Consider the following 21,475-nt stretch of genomic DNA (forward strand, 5'->3'; position numbering starts at 1 on the left):
CTGGTAATGATCAGGTCTATGATATTGCTGCCCCTGGTGGGGGTGCGGATAAGTTGATCCAGGGCATTGGAATTTATGAATTCCAGAAAACATTGAGCAAAAGTGTTGGTACATGAGTTGTTTTCCCAGTTAATGGTGGGGTAGTTGAAATCACCCATTATTAGGGTGTTGGGTTGTACCCTAATATTTTCCAGTGTATCAAGAAATGAGGAGTTGGAATCCTGGGGCATGGTGGGGATCTGTAGCAAGTTGCAATTTGGATTGCAGTCTTGCCCAGAGTTAGTTGCACTTGGATAATCTCGGATGCATTGTGCTGAGCAGCTAGCCTGGAGGTGCCGATATCCTTAATGAATATGGACACGCCTCCGCCTTTAGTGTTTCAGTCCAGGTTAGGTAGCCAAAAGGTGTGGTATGAATTATAGCTTGTTAATGTGCAGGTGCTCTCTGGAGCCTTGAACCAGGTCTCTGTCACTGCACAGATGTCAATGTTCTCCATTTTAAGGAGTGCCACGAGTGAATGCATTTTGAAGTTTAGACTTCTAGCATTGAGTAGCATTACCCTCAGATTTTGCTTGCTTGTACCTGTTACAGTGGTGAATTTGTCATTTCAACCTTGCCTAAAAAAGGCACTATAGGGGTGGCAAGAGCCTTAGCCAGTATCTGGAATCCCAAGGGTGACAGGTGCAGGCCATCTCTGGCAAAGCATCGTGGTCTGTCGATCATGTCATCCCAGGCAGACAGATACTGGATCCCCTTAAAATCACACCAGAAGCTTAGCTAGTTGTTGAAGTCAATCATTTTGTCCTTGTACTGTGGTATTATTCTGGGTGATGGCAAGATGCTACTCAGGGCTAGGATCATACCTGCCTGGGCTACAAGATCGGAGAGCTCCTCCACATCTCTTTTCATGTAGTCCAAGGAGGTACGTCTCAGGTCATTCGCACCAACATGGACAATGAGCCACCCCTCTTCTCTCATCCCCTGCTAAAACAATTCCTTAGAGTGACCAAAAATTTAAGACCACCCAAGGAGAGCTCCCACTTCAGCCTGGGACCTTAACTTCGTATTGGAAAAACTCACTCATCCCCTCTTTGAACCAGCTGCTACAGCAGAGTTAAAATTCCTTTCTTGGAAAACAGCTTTACTTCTAACCATCACTTCAGCAAGAAGAGTGTCTGAACTGCAGGTCCTCATGGCAGTGGAACCCTTCATTATCTTCCATGCAGATAGGGTTTCCCTCAGGACTAATCTATCCTTTATGCCCAAGGTGGTGTCTAGTATGGCTCTAAACCAGTCCATTCATTTGCCTACTTTTTTCCCTAATCCTCAGAATAATGGGGAAAGGATACTGCATTCTCTGGACATACACAGACAGCTTAGATTCTATTTGGACAGGACTAAGCCTCTCAGAAAATCCGACCAGCTGCTAGTTAGCTTTGCTGCAGGGACAGAGGGGAAGGCCATGTCAAAGCACACCATTTCCAAATGGATAGCACATTGCATCCATTTCTGCTACAAATACCATGTAAAACCTACCCCACAGGGGATAAGAACACATTCAACCAGGGCTGCATCTACCTCTACTGAATTTCTCAGAATAGACCCTACCAGGGGCATCCTGGAAGCTGCAACCTGGAGATCTGTACATACTTTCACCAAGCATTACCACCTGCCAATCTTTTCTAAATCCAGAGCTGGATTTGCCAGCAGTCTTACAGGGCCTTATTGCTAGCCCTAATGCTCTTTAACTACCTCCACCCTTCCTTAGCTTTGGGAATTAATCCAAATGTGATGACTGCAACAGTGAAACAGGAAGAACATAGTACAGTTGTGTACACTTACCATAAATGTAGATGTTCGAGTGTATTCACTGTTGCAGTCCTGGTTACCCTCCCTCCAGCCCCCTGACTTCTCTTGACTTTTACCTTTCCTCTTTGTTTGGCATATACTATATCATGTGTATTTGCTTTTTGCTGGGGGTGTTCCATACCATATAACTGCTTCCTATTGTGGGGGCACCTGACATCTGGGGCAAGAAAAACTGATGTAACGGCATCAGCTGCATGTTTTATACCCCTGATGACCTGAGGTCATGGAAGAAGTGACAGCATCCGATGCAGAAATCCAAAGACTCTGGTATTCAGGCCGGCTGAGGGCTTCCTGCAGGCAGATAACCCAAATGTGATGACTGCAACAGTGAATACCCTTGAACATCTACATTTATGGTAAGTGTACACAACTGTACTTTCTTGGCTTTGCAGAGTGTGGTTTTTACCTGTACAGCCGTGATTAAAGGAACTTTGCATTTTTCCGGTATTAAGATGGGCCCTTTGGACGGCGAGAGGGGGGTAAATTTAGCACTGAACCTATCTGTCAGGATGTTGGCAATATCAGTTGGTTCTGTATATTTAGTGCCATTGTGCTGTAACTCAGAGCAGATCTGAGTGCTGTCATTGAGCTTCTTGACACAGCTATAGAATGCTTTGTGGTTGTCTTTAGAATTAGTGGCAATATTTTATTTATTTATTTTATTTATTTATTGACATTTGTTAACTGGGTTTGTCCAACTGGTCTTGTGGCCCATTTTCAGTGGAGACCCGAGGAGAAAAGCTCCAGTAATACATTTTAAAACAAGTACAATTTTAAACACTATTGATATAATAGCAGTTATAGCAAAACGAGTTGGTTTTGGAGAAATTTTGTTTTCGTAACTAGCTTTGGAGGATTTTATGAGGGATCTCAGCTTCTTAGTGATGCTGACCAGGGAGTTCCTCCAATCATGGGATTTTACTCTTATGTGCAACAGTTTATTTCTTCTGTTGTACAGTTTGTTTATGGCAGGGACCACCAGATTGGCTTCCTTTTTTCGGAGGATAGCATCTTGGTTCTGTTAGGGATAGCATGATCCACGCACTCGTGTAAGTGCTTATAAAGTGCATTTGTGTAGGATTCAGCTGTCATACCTCTATTGCCTGTCTACATGTATGTTGTGAAGTTTTCCACTTCTGTCTTAAGAAGCGTGAAGTTGGTTTTGGAGAAATCTTTTACAGTGGTTTCCCTAATAGGGGGTTGGGGGCGGGATGTCGATGTCTAGGGTGATTAGCTTGTGATCGGATCTGACCAATGAGGAATTGACCTCTGGTGTTGAACACCGGTCGCCCATGTTGGTAATGACCAGGTCTATGATATTGCTGCCCCTGGTGGGGGTGCGGATAAGTTGATCCAGGGCATTGGAATTTATGAATTCCAGAAAATGTTGAGCAAAAGTGTTGGTACATGAGTAGTTTTCCCAGTTAATGGTGGGGTAGTTGAAATCACCCATTATTAGGGTGTTGGGTTGTAGTACAATTTGTCCAAACACCAAAAAGGCACCAATAAGCTAAAAATTCCAGCAAACCTTGGATCCTGGTTGCAAAAAAACCTTTATTGTTAAAACTTGACCAAAACAAGAATGTAAAATCCACAATACACTCCACAGGAAACTAAGCGCTTTCACCCTCGTACTTAGGGCATCATCAGAGTATAAACTTCATTTCAAATCATCCCTTAAATACTAAATACTGAAACATTAAATGGATAATAGGAATTCATTAAACAATTAATTAAATCATTAAATAAAACAGTTCGTCTTTTTAAAAGAACAAAGAAAACCATAAAAATCTGTTTTCAAGAACTGTTTGAAGGAACAAAAGATAGGTAACAATGCCATTTACATCAACAAAGGTAAATGTTAAAATGGTAAGAATCTAAATGTAAATATAATTGTGAATGTAAATATAAATATGAATATAAAAATGAGAATAAATATATAAATGTTAAATATAAATATAAATATAAATATGTTGTAAAATTAATTTCGTGTATATGAGAAAAGTGTATGTAAAATTTATAAATATTGTTAAAATTATTAATAAATAAGCACATGCTGAATCACAATTGCTAAACCTATTAATAAATTTATACAAAATATAAATAATTGCATAATGTTGAATGAAAATTAATGTCGATAAGTTGTAGTAATAATAGAAAATACTCTTACGTATATGTTTATATAAAATGTGATCTTAATTTAAGAATACTGGAAATTGATATTTGTTCATTAATGCCAGGCCATTTGCTGGCGTTGAGCCTTAGTTGCCATAAGCACTCTTTTGCTTCTAGCATGGTTTTTTTGTCACCACCTTTATGTATATTGTGTGGTATTCTATCAATGACGAAGAAAAGAAATCTTTTGAAATTAGAACAATTAATACTATGATTGTATAACGTACTAGTTGTTTTATGTTTTTTGATGTCACTCAAATGTTCTATGATATGTGTTTTTAACTTTCTAATAGTTTTACCTATGTAAAATGCTTGGCAAACTGTGCAAGATGCAGCATAAACAACCATAACAGAGTTACAATTACAATGGCCTGGACATCTAATGGTCTTCCCATAATTAGAAATAGAAATATATGGACCGTCATTGATAAATCTACAAACATGACATGCACCACATTTGCTCATCTTAGAATTTTTGAACAAGTCAATGTTAATGTTATTTTCAAACAAATTTTTCAGGTTTTACGTCTACTATAAGTGATTTTAGGTTTGTTACCTAAAATACCTGAAAGTTCTGTATTAGAATCAATGACACTGGTCCATGCTTCCTGTACTATGTTAACAATCTGTTGTGATCTATCATTATATGGAATAATAAAGGTATCATGTCTAGCTGCTGTTAAATTTGATGTATCAACTTGTTGTATTCCATATAAAATAATAGGTTTATATAAAATGGTCCTTTTGATTTTGATTTCTTTGCTAATTTCAGAAATAAAATCACAAGGGTAACCTCTGGCAATAAACATATTCGGGAGTTTTTCCAACTCCTGGTAAAATACTTTGTTGTCACTAACAATTCTGGACAGCCTAACCATCTGCCCTTTAACTAGGTTCCTTTTTTGGTAAACCGGATGACAGCTGTCGAAATGTAGGAATGAATTTGAGTATGTTTTCTTCCTGAAAATACCAGATTCCAATCTGTTGTTAGTAACAGAAAGCACAATATCCAAAAATTCCACATTATTGTCAAAAATGTGACTAGTAAATTTAAAAAAATCTGTGGTCTGTCCCAAAAATGTAATGAAATCATTGAACTCATCTTTGGTACCCCCCCAAAAAATAAGGATGTCGTCCAAATAGCGTAAATATAACAAAATCTTGTGCCAAAAATTGCTGGTAAGTATAAACTCAGATTCCCAATGTGCTAAAACTAAGTTAGCATAGATGGGGGAACATCTAGCCCCCATAGCAACTCCCTTTTTCTGTCTATAATATTCTTTATTGAAGTACAAGAAATTGTTCTCCAAAACAAGTTCGAGCATTCCTGTTAATAATCGATTGTCAGAACTGTTCAGTCTGTTGTGTTTATTAAGACATGCTTTGAACATTTCCAACCCTTGTCCATGAGGAATGACAGTGAAAAGGTTAACAACATCCACGGTAGTCATAATGAATTCAGATTTAAAGTCAAAGTTGTTTGAGAATTCTCTGACTAGGTCTAGACAATGTCATGAATCTCTGAGAATATGTGGTAAGCACTTCAAAATATTTTTACACTTCAAATCTATATAAGCTGCTAAAGCTTCAGTCTTGGAACCCTTGGCTGACACGATGGGTCTAAATGGGGGGTTGTGTACTTCTTTGTGAATTTTGGGAATCCCAAAAATAGATGGTATAATGGGAAATTCCACAGAAATATATTTGAAGGTGTTTTGATCAATTCTAGCATCCATAAGGTATTCATAAAACAACCAATCAATTTTAGTATATGCTCTATTAACTTCATGTCGACTAACTTTTTCATAGGTGTCACTGTCTTCTAATAATGTTGTCATCCTATTGTAATACTCGGTACTAAGCATAATAACCACACCACCCCCTTTATCTGGTTTCATGATCCTATATTTATCAGAACCTGTTAGTTCTTTGAGACAGAACTTCTCTGCTGATGTCAAATTATATTTGGTGACAGTCTTCTTAGTTAAAATTCTTCTAATTTGAGTCTCACAGAGTTTCTCAAAAATCTGAATCATAAAATTTTGGGGGGGGGGGGGATAAATGTACTGTGACGCTTGAAGGTAAAAAATCGAGAGTCTAGTAAAGGGTCACCTGAATTATGAAAAAATATTTTTAAACTCAAAAGCCTAGTGTACATTTTAAAATTGATCAACACCTTTCCAATGTCTAAATTAAATGTAGGTACAAATGTGAATCCTTTGCTAAATAAATCTAAAAAATTCTTACCAAAATTTTGTTCTGTAAAATTGTATAAACTAAAACCTAAATGTGTGGTAATGGAACAATCAAACAATTTCCTAGTACAAACCCCAACAGAAGTGTTCGTGGTACAATTACAAGAATCCAAAATTATGTCAGATTTTTCATGTACATCAACAACCACATTTGGTGTTTTAGTGTATAAAACAGAATCATTGAAAACATCATGATTTAAATCTGTTGTATTGAAACTGTCTATCTGTGCCATGAGTTGGTTCTGTAAACCGCCCTGTTGTAATTGTTGTATGGCTGTTGGTTGTGACTGCCCTGCCTTTCTCTTAACCTTTCTGACCTCCTCAATATTGGCTGGTCTAAAAAAACAGGTTGTACTTCATCATTATTGTTGATATTGCTTCTGTGTATGTGTACATTAGCAGTAGTGGGGTTGTATCTATTCTGATTGTTAGTTCCTTGAGTTTGACTGTTATATTTCATATTTTTGTATTCCTTAAAATGAGTATATACTTTATTGTTTTTGTAATCATAACTGTCCCTCTCAATTTTGTGATTCTTAATATCAAGCCCTTTGTTGATGAACCTATCCATGTCCCTGTAAATATTGTCCAGTCTAAAATTGTTATGTTCAAACAACAAGTCTGCTTTGATATTTCTGTCTAAAAAACACAATTTATCATTTAAAATATTCAATTTATCAGAATTGTTGCGAATAATAAGTCTCAAAAGCTCGAGACCAGTTCTGTCAAACAGTAGTAAAAGTTCAGAAAATGTTTATATTATATTTAACATTTATATATTTATTCTCATTTTTATATTCATATTTATATTTGCATTCACAATTATATTTACATTTAGATTCTTACCATTTTAACATTTACCTGTGTTGATGTAAATGGCATTGTTACCTATCTTTTGTTCCTTCAAACAGTTCTTGAAAACAGTTTTTTATGATTTTCTTTGTTCTTTTAAAAAGACGAACTGTTTTATTTAATGATTTAATTAATTGTTTAATGAATTCCTATTATCCATTTAATGTTTCAGTATTTAGTATTTAAGGGATGATTTGAAATGAAGTTTGTACTCTGATGATGCCCTAAGTACGAGGGTGAAAGCGCTTAGTTTCCTGTGGAGTGTATTGTGGATTTTACATTCTTGTTTTGGTCAAGTTTTATCAATAAAGGTTTTTTTGCAACCAGGATCCAAGGTTTGCTGGAATTTTTAGCTTATTGGTGTTGGGTTGTACCCTAATATTTTCCAGTGTATCAAGAAATGAGGAGTGGGAATGCTGGGGCATGGTGGGGGATCTGTAGCAAGTTGCAATTTGGATTGCTGTCTTGCCCAGAGTTAGCTGCACTTGGATAATCTCGGATGCATTGTGCTGAGCAGCTAGCATGGAGGTGTGGATATCCTTAATGAATATGGACATGCCTCCGCCTTTAGGGTTTCAGTCCAGGTTAGGTGGCCAAAAGGTGTGGTATGAATTATAGCTTGGTAATGCAGGAGTGCTCTCTGAAGCCTTGAACCAGGTCTCTGTCACTGCACAGATGTCGATGTTCTCCATTTTAAGGAGTGCCTCAAGTGAATCTATATTGAGGATTAGACTTCTAGCATTGAGTAGCATTACCCTCAGATTTTGCTTGCTTGTATCTGTTATGGTGGTGAATTTGTCATTTGAACCTTGCCTAAAAATGGCACTATAGGGGTGGCAAGAGCCTTAGCCAGTATCTGGAATCCCAAGGGCGACAGGTGCAGGCCATCTCTGGCAAAGCATCGTGGTCGATCGATCATGTCATCCCAGGTAGACAGATACTGGATCCACTTAGAATCACACCAGAAGCTTAGCCAATTGTTGAAGTTAATCATTTTGTCCTTGTACTGTAGTATCATTCTGGGTGATGGCAGGATGCTACTCAGGGCTAGGGTCATACCTGTCTGGGCTACAAGATCGGAGAGCTCCTCCACATCTCTTTTCATGTAGTCCAGTGAGGTACATCTCACGTCATTCACACCAAGATGGACAATGACAGAGTCATATTTGTACTTGTTGTGGAGTGACCTGAGTGCATACATTATGTGGCGGATCCTGGCACCCGACAGGTAGCTGACAGTAACTTTCTCCTTTTTTAGCCTGGTGAGTGGAACATCAGTGTGCCTGACTATAGAGTCACCTATGACTAGAGTGTTGGGTACGTTGTTATGCCTTATGGGCTGTGGTTGAGTGGCACACTGAGTTTGTGGGCTATGTGTCATTTGGGCTGTGTTGAGGGGTGGAGGTTGCTTGTGTTTCTGTTTTGGAGGTCTCTGTTGCTTGAGCAGATTTTTATTGATAACCTCCGTGAATGTAGGTTTGTGTTTTGTGTTTCTATGTGTCTGTTTTTGTGGTGTAGGTTTTGACGGACTATGTGATGAGTGTGGTGTGGTGCAAGTGTTTACCTTCTCCTCTTGACTGTCTAGTCCAGTCTTGGGTGAAGAGAGCTTTGCTTCCAGTTTGGCAATATAAGTGCATCTCTCACAGGTTGTAGTGTTGGGTGGTAGGAGGAGAGGGTTGTCTTTGTACATGAGGCAATTGCTGCATTGCCCCAAGATGCCCCGATTCATCAGGTAAACAGGAGAAAACACCGGAGCTGACCCTTAGACATGCCTGGATAGGTGCTTATTTATTAAGTACTAAAAACTTTTTTTCCTCTAGACAAGTGAGGAAAGTTGAGTGCTGTAGTAATTTGTAGCTTATTTAGTGCTTACAACTAGTTCTGAACAAGTGCTGAGCTCAAAGAAACAGATTTGAGTGCTAAAACTAAAAAGCTGTCTAGTTCTAAGGGAAAATTTGAAGAGCAGACTTTATGGCACCGGGAATAGTTTAACCCTAGCTAAGCGGCTATGCATAAAGTGTATTTTTTTTTAATATAACAGTAGCAAATGAGCAAACTGATTTAAACCAATTAACCAATAAAAAGCTAAATACTGAGTCCCGTTCCAGCAGTCTTCAATCAGACAAGTTCTAACTGCACACTCCTGCCACTAGGGTGAATGGGAACCTTCTCCAAAAAAAGATGGTCTGGATTAGTGCTCAAGTTATACAACCAAATCTAGATTCATGAGGTCTGAATTTAGTCTATGCTACAGCAAACAAGGCATACCAATTTTAGAATGAAACCATTCAAATAAGCAGGCACAATTAAGCCTTTAACCAGAAACTCCCAGCTCAGAAGGGCAGAATCTACCCTCTTCTCCCACAAGAGTGCAGACCACACGTTCTTAATGTAAAATAACTGGCCCAAAGTGCACGTGCTTAAACCAGAACTAATACACTTTTAGAATAACAGGCACTCAGCCTTCAATCTGCAACTCCCAATTTAGAAAGATGTAAGCTACCTGTCCTGCCACAACAGTGCAGACCACAGACCTTCTTAATGTAAAACAACTCGTCTGAAGTTCAAGTGCTTCAACCAAAGGCTTAGAATAACAGTTAAGATTTAATCAGGCTACTAACAAGCAGTAATAAATGCAGCAGAATAAATGCAATTAAGTATTTTTAAAAACAAGCATCAAAAGCAAAATAAAGTAAAAAAGTAAGAAGAAACACAAATACAGTAAAAACAGATGACTAAAGTGCAATTTTTTAAATATAACAATAGAAAACGAGCAAACTGATTTAAACAAATTACCCAATTAACCAGTAATGATAATGCCTAGTAATTTTGTGTTGGGAACATTTTAATTTTTTGCTGATGTTTGAGAAGATAATATTAAAGTAATTGCTGTTTTGATCTATGTTTTTAGGAAGGAATAGGATTAGTTTGGCAACTTGGGGTATTCAGATACATTATCACTATGGTGATACTAGTGCTTTGTCAGTGAGCTGTGACAGAACCATGGCAATAACACATGATTCAGAGGTACGTATGGAGCAAAAGCTCATTAGCAGGTATTTTTTTGCCATTCAATCTCTGTATTTTGGGACTCCATGAAGCATGTCCTGACATTCAAGATGTTCCCAGCTTTTACCATTTCCTTATTTACTTTTCTCGATGTGGATTTCAATATTAGATTAAAACCTCTCACCATTCCATCTCTTAGTTGATGCCACTGAGGCTGTAAACTGCTTGACTTCAAATCACTGGCATACTTGATGTCTTATTCTTGACTGGTGTTATTCATAGTTATCCATACAATAGAAAATAATACTAACTCCTTAGCAATAGATTTAGCATTAGCCTTACATGGAGTCTAACCTAAGGATGTTTGTTGACGTGGTCGAAAATAGCCAAAATGTACAGAAAATCAATAACTGATTTTTTTTCAGGGACAACAATATCCATTGCTGTTCTTTTTAATGGGACTTCTATAATAGTCAGGGAAACCAATGTGTTTTTGAAGCCTGAGTGAGGATCTTTCTTCTGCATTCAGGATGTCTAGCATAGATATTTTCAATTTCTTTCCTTATTCGTGGTCAGCAAAGCTAACTTCATTATTAGGGTTCTAAAAGGTTTGGTCCCAATAATTGACATATTAGGTCCATAATCTTTACTTACTCTTTGCAATAAATCATTTTGTAAATTGAATAGGAAAGAAGTGAGAGTATTTTGTTCAGTTTCTTCTCCTGCAAGTCTGGTTATGTTTCCCTTGTTCAGTTTGAGTGCCAGTGCTCCAAACCATAAAAGTAACCTCAGCAAAAGTACACAAGATGAATCTTCACAAGAAAGTACCAAAACCAGAGTATGGTATAAACTTTTATTTCTTTATGAGGATTTATCTTGTGAACTTTTGTTGAGATTATTTCCCTTGTTCAGCTTTAAGTGTCATCTCTCTTCTCTGTCTTTTAAAAGTTTATCTGGCTTACTTGATGGTTGGCCATGGGCAGTTTCCTCATGGTTAGCCTCTTGTGATGGAAATCAAAAACTGCATCTTTCCTACCAATGCAAGTATTGAAGTCTCTGTGGCCAATTCTTTTCTTAAGAATGTTGACTCAGTCTAATATTCTTAAATGTAGGATCCTATCTTCACCTTATTTTTTTCTTGCACTTTTTTATTTATAAACCAGATGGCCAGAATAATTTTTCTTTTCTTCAAGGTTCCTGTACTTTGACTCAGCAGGAATACCACTAGGGTTGTAGCCAAGGTTACTTTGTCTGTCAGTATACACAACCCTCTTTTTATTCCCTTCTTAGGTTTCTGTCTTTTGGTCTAAGTCTGAGTGGTCACCACTCTCTTACTTTCTTTCCCTTTCTAGTTGTCTCCCTCTGTAAATGGCATCTTAGAACCAAATTAGTTTGTCTTCAGTTTTTCTTTTTTTTTTAATTTAGAAATATCAGTTCAGAGTGATGACTTGTTTTTCCTAGAGTCTTCCTTTTTTTGAGTTTTCTGTCTTTACACTGACATTAAATGGATTTAGAACTCTTAACTAGCTTACGTTTCTTCCTTTTCAGTACATTGTTGAAGTACTTCTTATTGTAACATTTCTCCTTTTCAACACTCACCTGCTGCTTAGACTTCTCCATTTTTGGAGCTGTTTTAGCTTGCCAGAAAGTTCAGAATTCTGCTCAGGTTTTGCATTTTTCAGACTTTATAACTTTATTTATTTGGAATGCACCCTATCAGAGTGGAATTCATTCTCTTCAGCTCCTCTAGTGAACTGTACGCTCTGCTTTGTAATACTATTATGATAAAACATTACAGCCTGAAACCTCCTTCCTTTAGCTGACACTGTTCCAGCAGGTTGTTCTGCTACAGGACATACACCAACCTTTTCCTCATTTAATTTTGCTTCATGGCCTGTCTGTCTTATTGTTCTAAGGTCAATAACTTTCTGTCAGGGATCAACCCTCCCAGCTTCAGATTTCTTAGGTTGCAATCTAACACCCTTTTGTAGTACAGTTGGTATGTGCTGAGGGGTGTATGTTGCTTTATTGAACAAGGAATATATTGAATGCCAATGTATCAAGTACAACTGCTTGAAATACACATTATCAAAAGTAAAACAAAGTACAACTGCTTGAAATACACATTATCAAAAGAAAAACAAACACAAAAACAGAAAACTTTTTTATTTTTTTTTTTGCAGGGGAGCAGGCTTCACCGTACTCCCACACCCCCTGCTAAATATAAATACTAACTCAGATGTTGCAATACAATATGGAAAGGGCAAATTCACTTTTCCTCACTATACTGTGATCTCACACAGTAGGCCGCGGTTAGCGTTGTTGCCTCACAGAAAGCGGTTCTTCGATTTGATTCTCAGCTGGATTGCCTTGTGTGTGGAGTCTGCATGTCCTCCCTGTGGTCGAGTGAACTTTAAAGACATGCAGGTAGGTGTGTGTGTGTGTGTGTGTGTGTGTGTGTGTGTGTGTGTGTGTGTGTGTGTGTGTGTGTGTGTGTGTGTGTGTGTGTGTGTGTGTGTGTGTGTGTGTGTGTGTGTGTGTGAATGTGCCTTCAGTAAAGGTTGGGTGCCGGGCTGCCAACTTGACTTTGTAAAAATCCACTGCCAGTCAATAGCAGACTGGTGATACGTTGTGGCAACCCCTAACTGGGAAAAGCCAAAAGAGTTTTTTTACTTTGATCTCACACAAGAGTAAAGTCAGCATACTTCTCAAACTTGCCCCCTGCAAAAAAAAAAAAAAAAAAAAAAGTAAAGAGATTGGTGATAATGGAGAACACTGGACTAAGTATAACTCACGTCTATGAATATAAAAGCGAGTTACACTCAGTCCAGTGTTCTCCATTATCACCAGTTTTGTTTACCAGGGTGGTAGTGCATTGATCACAGAACAGATGACCATTTGCAGGCAGGTCATGTTTCAGTTATTTTTCAGATACAGTTTCTGTCTTTGCATTTTTGTTATTTGCACTACTGACTATTGCCATAGCTCTTCAACCTCTTGCTCAAGAATGAAGAGAAAAGTTGAACATAATGAGAGGCAAATGCTTTAAATCAGGGCTGATTTAAATGTTGCTGTCATTCACTTGTGATATTTGACAGAATGACAGGATGTGCATTAACATGAAGAAGTCCACAACTGAAACTAGTTCAGTGAGTGTAATCTTCAATAGAAGCACAGCTTTTTATGAACTAAAAAGCACCAAGCCAAGTTGGACCAAATTCCAGGAGAGTTTTATTAAAATACATGATTAAAACATAAAATGTCTTCCTTATTTTGATTTTGCGGATTTTTCCATTTTCTTAGGAAGCAACACAGACTGGATAATGGGAAGCACGCCACCTTGTGCAATAGTGACACCTCCCAACAATTTATTCAGCTCTTCATCATTTCGGACAGCCAATTGCAGATGCCTAGGAATAATCTGATTTTTCTTATTATCTCGAGCTACATTACCAGAAAACTCTAGAATTTCTGCTGTTAGGTATTCAAGGACTGCTGCCAAATAGACAGGTGCTCAAGTCCCAAACCATTCAATGTAGTTACCCTTTCTCAGCAGTCTATGGACACAACCAACTGGGAACTGCAGTCCAGCTCGTGATGAGTGAGTCTTAGCCTTTGCACAGGCTTTGCTGCCAGCCTTTCTACCATGTCCGGACATCGCGCTTAATAACACCTCAATTGGAGGTGTTATTAAGCACGATGTCTGGATGTAGTGGAGGTGTTATTAAGTGTGATGTCTGGACGCGGTGGAAAGACTGGCGGCAAGGCCCATGCAAAGGCTAAGACTCGCTCATCACGACATCTCTGTAATGGAATATATGAACATCAGTATCAAATAACTAATAGTAATCACAACAATGCTTTGTTTAAGCATTCTCTAAAATGTCCCTCATTTAGGAATGTTGGTTTTGCAATTTTAGAACTCATCAAAGTAAACCCTAGGGGAGGTGATCTCAAGTCTAAGTTGGAAGAGAAAGAAATGAGGTAGCAGGTACGACTTCATACTTAATCCTTTCCAGGGCTAATTGAGAATATTTCCTCTACAACCGGTTCTTATTAATAGAACCAATTGTCTGTCTGCATGTATGTTGTGAAGTGTTCCACTTCTGTCTTAAGAAGCATGAAGTTGGTTTTGGAGACATTTTTTTACAGTGGTTTCCCTAATAGGGGGTTGAGGGCGGGATGTGGATGTCTAGTGTGTTTAGCTTGTGATCGGATCTGACCAGTGAGGAATTGACCTCTGGTGTGGTGGTGCAGATATTGCTTAAGTTTTAGCATTTGATTGTGTTGATTCTTTTCTATTTAATCAACCATGGTTACTATGTAACATTTGGTGTCTGTGTTTGTTTTGGTTTTTGTGTAGGTTTCTTTACGAGAACCAATTAAGACACAGTTAGTCTCCTATAAATATGCTGACATTTTTGTAGTTAGTTATTCTGATGAAGTCCCAAGTGGTTGGGATGAAAGCGCTCAATTTACTTAATTTATTTTATGTTGTATTTATAATAAAGTGTTTAGTTTTATGAGATTTGGTATCTGTCCTTTGACTGCAGCTACATTTGTTTTATTTGTTCAGTTACCATGTTGATCTGTTTTATGAGGTGTCTAACATTTTGGATCTACTATTTCTTTGATTGATCTTAATATATGATCCATTACTATTAAATCAAGCAACTCTTCCCTTAGATAATTTTCTTCTAAACAGGTAGTATATTCTTTGTTCTCTGTTTCCATCAGGCATTCTACAGAAAGTTTCAGAACACTTTCCTGTGACATAACCTCTTCAGCTGCATCCTGCCTCATCTGCTCCTCCTTCATATGGGAACTCATTGGCCCATCACTCCACAACATTGCCTGCATCAGAGTTGTCACTGTTTCCTGCTCCCTCCCTTGCTGTGCAACTCCAACTGAACCTTTGAAACCAGTTTCGTAATGAAGGCCCCAGAGCGTCATCATGTGGCAGGTCATCAGATGCCTTCCATTCCAACTGTTTCTGTTTAGTTTGGGGACTCATTGTTCCATCATCCTGTGACACTAACTGTGTTGGATTTTCTACACTAAATCCTTCACTTTGCAGGTAATCCATAATTTTGTTTTCTACATCTTTAACTTCTCCATTAGTAATCATCTTTTCTCCTTTCACCTTTGTTTTCTTATTTTTTTGTATTGTGAAATTTTTCACATCTGGGTGTCTTTGCCTGTATTTCTCTTCAAATATCTATGGTGCTGCTTTTTTGTATTGCTTAGTTTTGTTTTCTCCTTTGTTTAAATATTACACCATATCAGATATATTTTTCTTGCCCATGTGTGTATTTGTTCTTCAGATGTCTCCCACTCAGCTTCTTTCTCCTTAATTTGGGGACTCGTTCTTCCATCAAGCTTAGATACCTGTGTTGGTTTTGTTTTTTATATTTTTATACTTTCTCTGTTGCTTCTTTTTCCAAGTAGCACAAAGTTTCTTTGTCTATGTAACTTGTTTCACAGATCTGTTGAATTAATGAACTTACATTTGCATTTAAAGATTTTGACAGTTTTTCTTGTGCAAATATTTTTCTTTCCTCTAATTTTGCTTTTAATCTTTCTGAATACATTGTCTCTGGAAATTCTTGGCTTCTTGCACAATAGTAACAATACAGAATTTCTTCCTTATCCTCAACAGTCCACTGTGTCATCTTTATGGCTCTTGTTTGGCCTGTCAGTTTTTGCGTTTTTGTACTTTTGTGGACTGCTACTTCCTTCTACAACAGGGAGACCATCCTCCACCTGAGCCTGGCCTAACCCCATTGTAGGAGTGTTTCCTTGTCTTGAGGATTTTACACTGCCATTTTTCCAGTCCTAGCACCACTGTGAACACCAAGATTTATCACTTTTTATCTTGGGACTTGTACACCCGGCTGTCTTTTCATTTTTCAACCTATCTCTTTCCATGATATATGCAATACACGATACAGTCTATATATCATTGTTGTCTTGGTGAGATTTGTTGAAAACAGGGTCCACCACATGAAGGTACTCATGAGAACTTTAGGATTAATTCAGTTCCAGCAATACTCATCTTTTTTGTTGATTTCAATATCTCTTCATTCTGACCCCTACCTATGTAACAGAGACTGTGTTCTTATACGGCCCAAACACAGGAGTCATGAAACTAATAAAAGTCTTGACAGAAATTAGTGTTATCAGGGAGGCAGATGGGTCATTATCTGGGCACATTTATTTCATCTTTTCTTTCCTTCTTTCTGTCTCTTTTTAGCTCCCTACAGCTGAATGCCAGCTATGCTACCAGCTCCTTTTCTCATTCTCCAGGTCTGTGGGACCTGTCTTGTCCTCCCTTGGGCTCTATGTGACTCACTTCTGGGTCCAGTCAGGAGATCCTGGACACCAGTGCAGTATCATACTGCTGTCAAAGAGCATGTTCTAACCCACCATCCCACAGTGGCCTTGCAAGCTCCACTATGGCTGCCTTTGGCAGGTACATACACACTTCTAGACATGTGCAACCTCCTGACCAAAAAGCACACTCCTTGCCGTACAACAAGTTCTCCATGCTGTTATTGCAATGAGCTTCCACCAGGATAGGTAAGTTGGTGTTGGCCATTCACTCCCATCTGTACCACTCTGTCCCTTCAACCCCATGACATAAGCAAACATGGATTGTCTGGGGCTCAGATAGGGCTTTATCTCTTTGCTCCCTATGGCCATGGTTAACACCTTCATTTGTTATAAATCTTTGTGGTCATGGATAGGCTCAGTGATTACTAATGGGGAATGAGTAATCCAAATCTCAGTCTCTTTTGTAAACAATTGGTTTTCTTGGGATATGAACCACCACAGGAAGTGATTGTTCTTGTAGATCTTTTCCTATGCTGTCATTATTCCTCAGCACAAAGAATAAGAGTGATTTCCCAGTTCTTTATGAGATACCAACCTACCGTTATATTACACTGACAAAGTTTCACAGTATACGCCTTGACCTATGTAGTTTTGAGAATTGGACTGTCATTTCAACTGCACATCTTAACATGAAGTGCTCATGCTTGGGATGCATCAATAATCAACTACATCAGCAAACAGTACTAATGTCTTTCGGCTTTTCCCAGTTAGGAGTCGCCACAGTGGAACTCCGGTCCACTAATGATTGGCAGTGGATTTTTACGGTGCCGAAATGCCAGCCCGATGCCCAACCTTCAAAGAAGGCACACCCATTCATGCACGCACCTACCTGCATGTCTTTAAACGTCACTCGACTGAGGGGAGGACATGCAGACTCCACACAGAAGGCACTCCAGCTGAGAATCGAACCGGAGAACCTCTTGCTGTGAGGCGACAATGCTAACCGCAGCCTTAACTACATCAGCAAACACTAACGTCAGTTAATTCCATTTTGGTGGAGGGAGTATAACTAGCGGTGAAAGGGCAGGGCATTAAGGGCAATGCTATCTCACTTAACAAAGGAATTAATGGAAAATTCAATATGCAGATATGTATTACATTAATGTGTAACATGAAAGCTATGCTTTCTATTTCAAAGCAGTAGGTATAGTAAAATAATGCCATTATATTTGTTTGAAGACAGGAGGAAACAGTAAATCTGTTTAGTACATACTACGCATAATTATACATTTTCCTTGAATGGCACACATTTCTTGACATAGTATATAAATCCATTAGATTAGAAATTTGACTCCTATGCTGCTTAAGCACACATAGATATCATAATAATATTTATGGCTCCTGAGAGAGTTAACTTTGCAAATGTTGTGTTTCTTTGTTGGTGCACTTCCATAACTTTCCAGTTGAAGTGTTGCAGCTTTGGAGATGATTGTATTTATACAGAAGAGAAGGGTGTAAAGTTCCATGCACAGGGTTTTGGGGGATTCCTCCACTTTATCCAAAGACGTTCAGTAGTAAAATGGAAGGCTGTCCCTATTATGGAAGACTTAAATAATAAGAGGTGCTGGTAAAAATATATACCTATAATACCAACATCAGGACAGCCATTGTTGGGTACATGAACACCTGACGAACAAGCATTTAGGTAGACATTGGAAAGTGTGACATCAGATGAACCACTGCCTGAACTAGCATTAACAGAGCTGACACCTGAAGTACTGCTAGTAGAGAGACCAGTACCTGAAAAGCTAGCATCAAGGAGACTGGCATCTGGAGTCCTGGAACTTGTGCAATATGTCCAAGTCTCCTAGAAGAGTTAATTATTTCTGAATGCCCAATGCTGGCAGTCAGAAGGACATAATCAGTTAGAGGCAAGAAAGGAGTCACTTCCATTGGAGAAGGTAGGGTTATAGGTGGAAAGAACACAGGTTTTACATTTAAAGGAGAAGGCTAACCAGCAAGCTGGTAAAAAGGATCTGATATATACTGAGCTTGAATAAAAAATATACAACACTTTGTGGCAGCTCTTTTCCAATTCACTTTCAAAATAAACTATTCTTTACATTGTAATTTTCACAAGACACTTGGTATCAGGGTTAATGAAGATAGGGACTTGAGTCATTGCCTTCAGTGTTAATTTTTGTAATAGTTCTTGGTGTGTCATTGAAGTTATTTCAAAAACTTTTTGATCCTGGAGACAGATTCACTTTTAATACTACCCACATTGTCTAAATGTTCTGGATGTACTGCATATTTATGTAGGCAGGACCATTAGAAAACTATGTGTGTGTGTGTGTGTGTGTGTGTGTGTGTGTGTGTGTGTATATATATATATATATATATATATATATATATATATATATATGTTTCCTATTACGAGATCACAGATGCAGTTTGTCAAATGCATCTTGATCGAACTGAAAAGAGCAAAAAGGCAAAATAGCGAAGCAGCTTTTCAGAGAATTTTTCCCTGGCAAAGAATTCACTTGGCTGCTTTTGTCACTTTGCCGTTTTTGGCACTGTAGTGCGATTTCGGAGTTGGTATATTTAAGTAGGGGGGTGTGGGGGCAAAGCCCCCCACACTATGTAATGTTTTAAAGTTTTTTTATTTTTTTTTATTTTGGAAAAGTGATTTTTTTTTCCTTTGGAAAAAAATTGCTGTTCTGAGGTTTTGAAGTTGTAAGCTTTTGCTTACATGGGGTCGATTAATTATCGTTCTCTTTTGTAAGCGTGCGATAATATAATATCGACCCATATACATATACATACATACAGACACATGCATATATGTTTTTAGAAGTTAGATTTTGCATCCATTGAGGCTATTTCTCAGTGAATCTGTGGTACTAAAGATGGCAGTGCCTTGTGTTTCAGCAGCCTGTCTGGCTCCCTATGTGTTGTGTGTGTTTTGTGTTAAATTTGTGTCAGTTGTCAAGCTGTCGTCTTTCTGTAGAGTCCTTTTGACTTAGTAGGATGTGAGACCATCTGCAGCTGTGGTTCTTGTTCGATCGTTGGATTTGTTACATTTTTCTGGGAGATATTGTGCTGGTTGTGACTATTCAGGCCTTCGGGTGGCGAGCTGTGCTGCATGCGTTTGGTGGAGGTCCGATTTTTGTATACTGATTTCTCAGACTGGAAATGGAATTTTTGTTGTTTGAAGGGACCGGAATGAGTTTTTAATGTCTTATGTGATGAGGGAGATGATGCTGGTGAAGAGCATGGATCATGTGGCTACAGAAAGAACGTTGAACTGGTATGGCCATTCAGACCTTCAGGTGGCATCAGTTATGCTGGATGGTGAGGACTGTGGAGAGAATGTTGAACTGGTATGGACGTTCGGGCCTTCAGGTGGTGGTGAAATTGCCAGATACAGGTAGTGGACACCTGACTTTTTATGTATCGGTCTGACTGGTCTGGTATCTGAGGTTCTGTTGATTGGAGGGAATCCAACTGTGAGTTTTGGATTTTGGCAGTGTTTGAATGGAGTTGGAAGCAGTGTAGAGGGAACAGATAATTGTGCATGGAAGAGGGTACTTGTGCTTTCTGTTGTCGGTGTTGGACTCTGCTGTTGTTCTTGTTTCTTTCTTGTTTTTGTGTTTATGTTATATGGGTGATATATGTATGCTGTATATGAGCTTATTATGTTTATGTGAACTTCGAGAAACATAATTTCGTTCAGCTGTGCTATTCTTGTGTACACTCTGAATGACAATAAAGTTTACTGTTTATTGTTTACTCTTTTACTGTACTATTTATTTATTTTTTTATTTTACATTTGTTGACCGGGATAGTCTGACTGGATACATGTCCATTTTCAGCGGAGGCCCAGGGAGAAAAGCTCCAAACACAACATACAGAAAAAATAATACAGGAAAAATCATAATATCAATACATGTTGCAAACAGTTTACAGACTCTGTTCAGTCAAGCAAGTTATACATTTGATCGTTATTAAACTTATATAAGTATCTAAACTAACAATTATATCACAGCTTGTATGTAGTATAAAGTACTGTCAGTTACTTTGTTTTTGACCTTCTATGGTCAATATTATTACAGTTGTTTTAAATTAAAGATGGTACACCAGTGTGTGTGTGTGTGTGTGTGTGTGTGTGTGTGTGTGTGTGTGTGTGTGTGTGTGTGTGTGTATATATATATATATATATATATATATATATATTTATAGGTACAGTAGTCGTCAAACCACTACTATGTCGACATCAGTAACATCAACACACTATGTTGACATGCTTTTGGCATGCTTTGATGCTAATCCTTAGAACATGCAAGTTACTAAACCATAGTTTATGAAGGGGACAACCCACCCAAACTCCCTCACCCCCTGTCACTTATTTATTCAACTCCCAGATTGCACAATCCCAAGGGGAAAAGGCATATTTCCCAACACTGGGATGCACAACTGTCAACCATCTTTAGTTTTGTCCAAGTGTGGTCAAAAATATAGAGGTGAATTTTAGCTAAAATTGACTACTGGTAAGTAAGCCATATGCATATTCTTTACAGGAGCTTTCCAAATCCCTTAAAACTCTTACAATTTACTATCACAACAACTCTCCCTTGAAGCAAGTGTCATTCTTCAAGTACCTTAGTGTCTGGTTAGACCCCCTCATTTAATTTCAATCTTCATTTAGCAACCACTCATTAAAAAAAAAAAATCTTCTGGTATTATGGACACAAAAATATCCCATTTTCTCTTACACCCCACCAGATCAGCAATAGGAAAGGAATCCTACACACTCCACTCGAATCCTGTCTCCATCTTGTTTCAGCAACATCTGCTAAAAATATTACTGCTGTTCCAGTACTTGAAAACATAATTTGTAGGTTTATCACTCATTCCCCAGAAATGACCACCACTGTAAACACTAGAAAAGGCAAACTGGCTTCCAGCTAAAAAAGATC

This window comes from Protopterus annectens, chromosome 15.part0 (assembly GCF_019279795.1).
Source record: "Protopterus annectens isolate FY-2018-M chromosome 15.part0, PAN1.0, whole genome shotgun sequence".
NCBI classification, from domain to species: Eukaryota; Metazoa; Chordata; order Ceratodontiformes; family Protopteridae; genus Protopterus; species Protopterus annectens.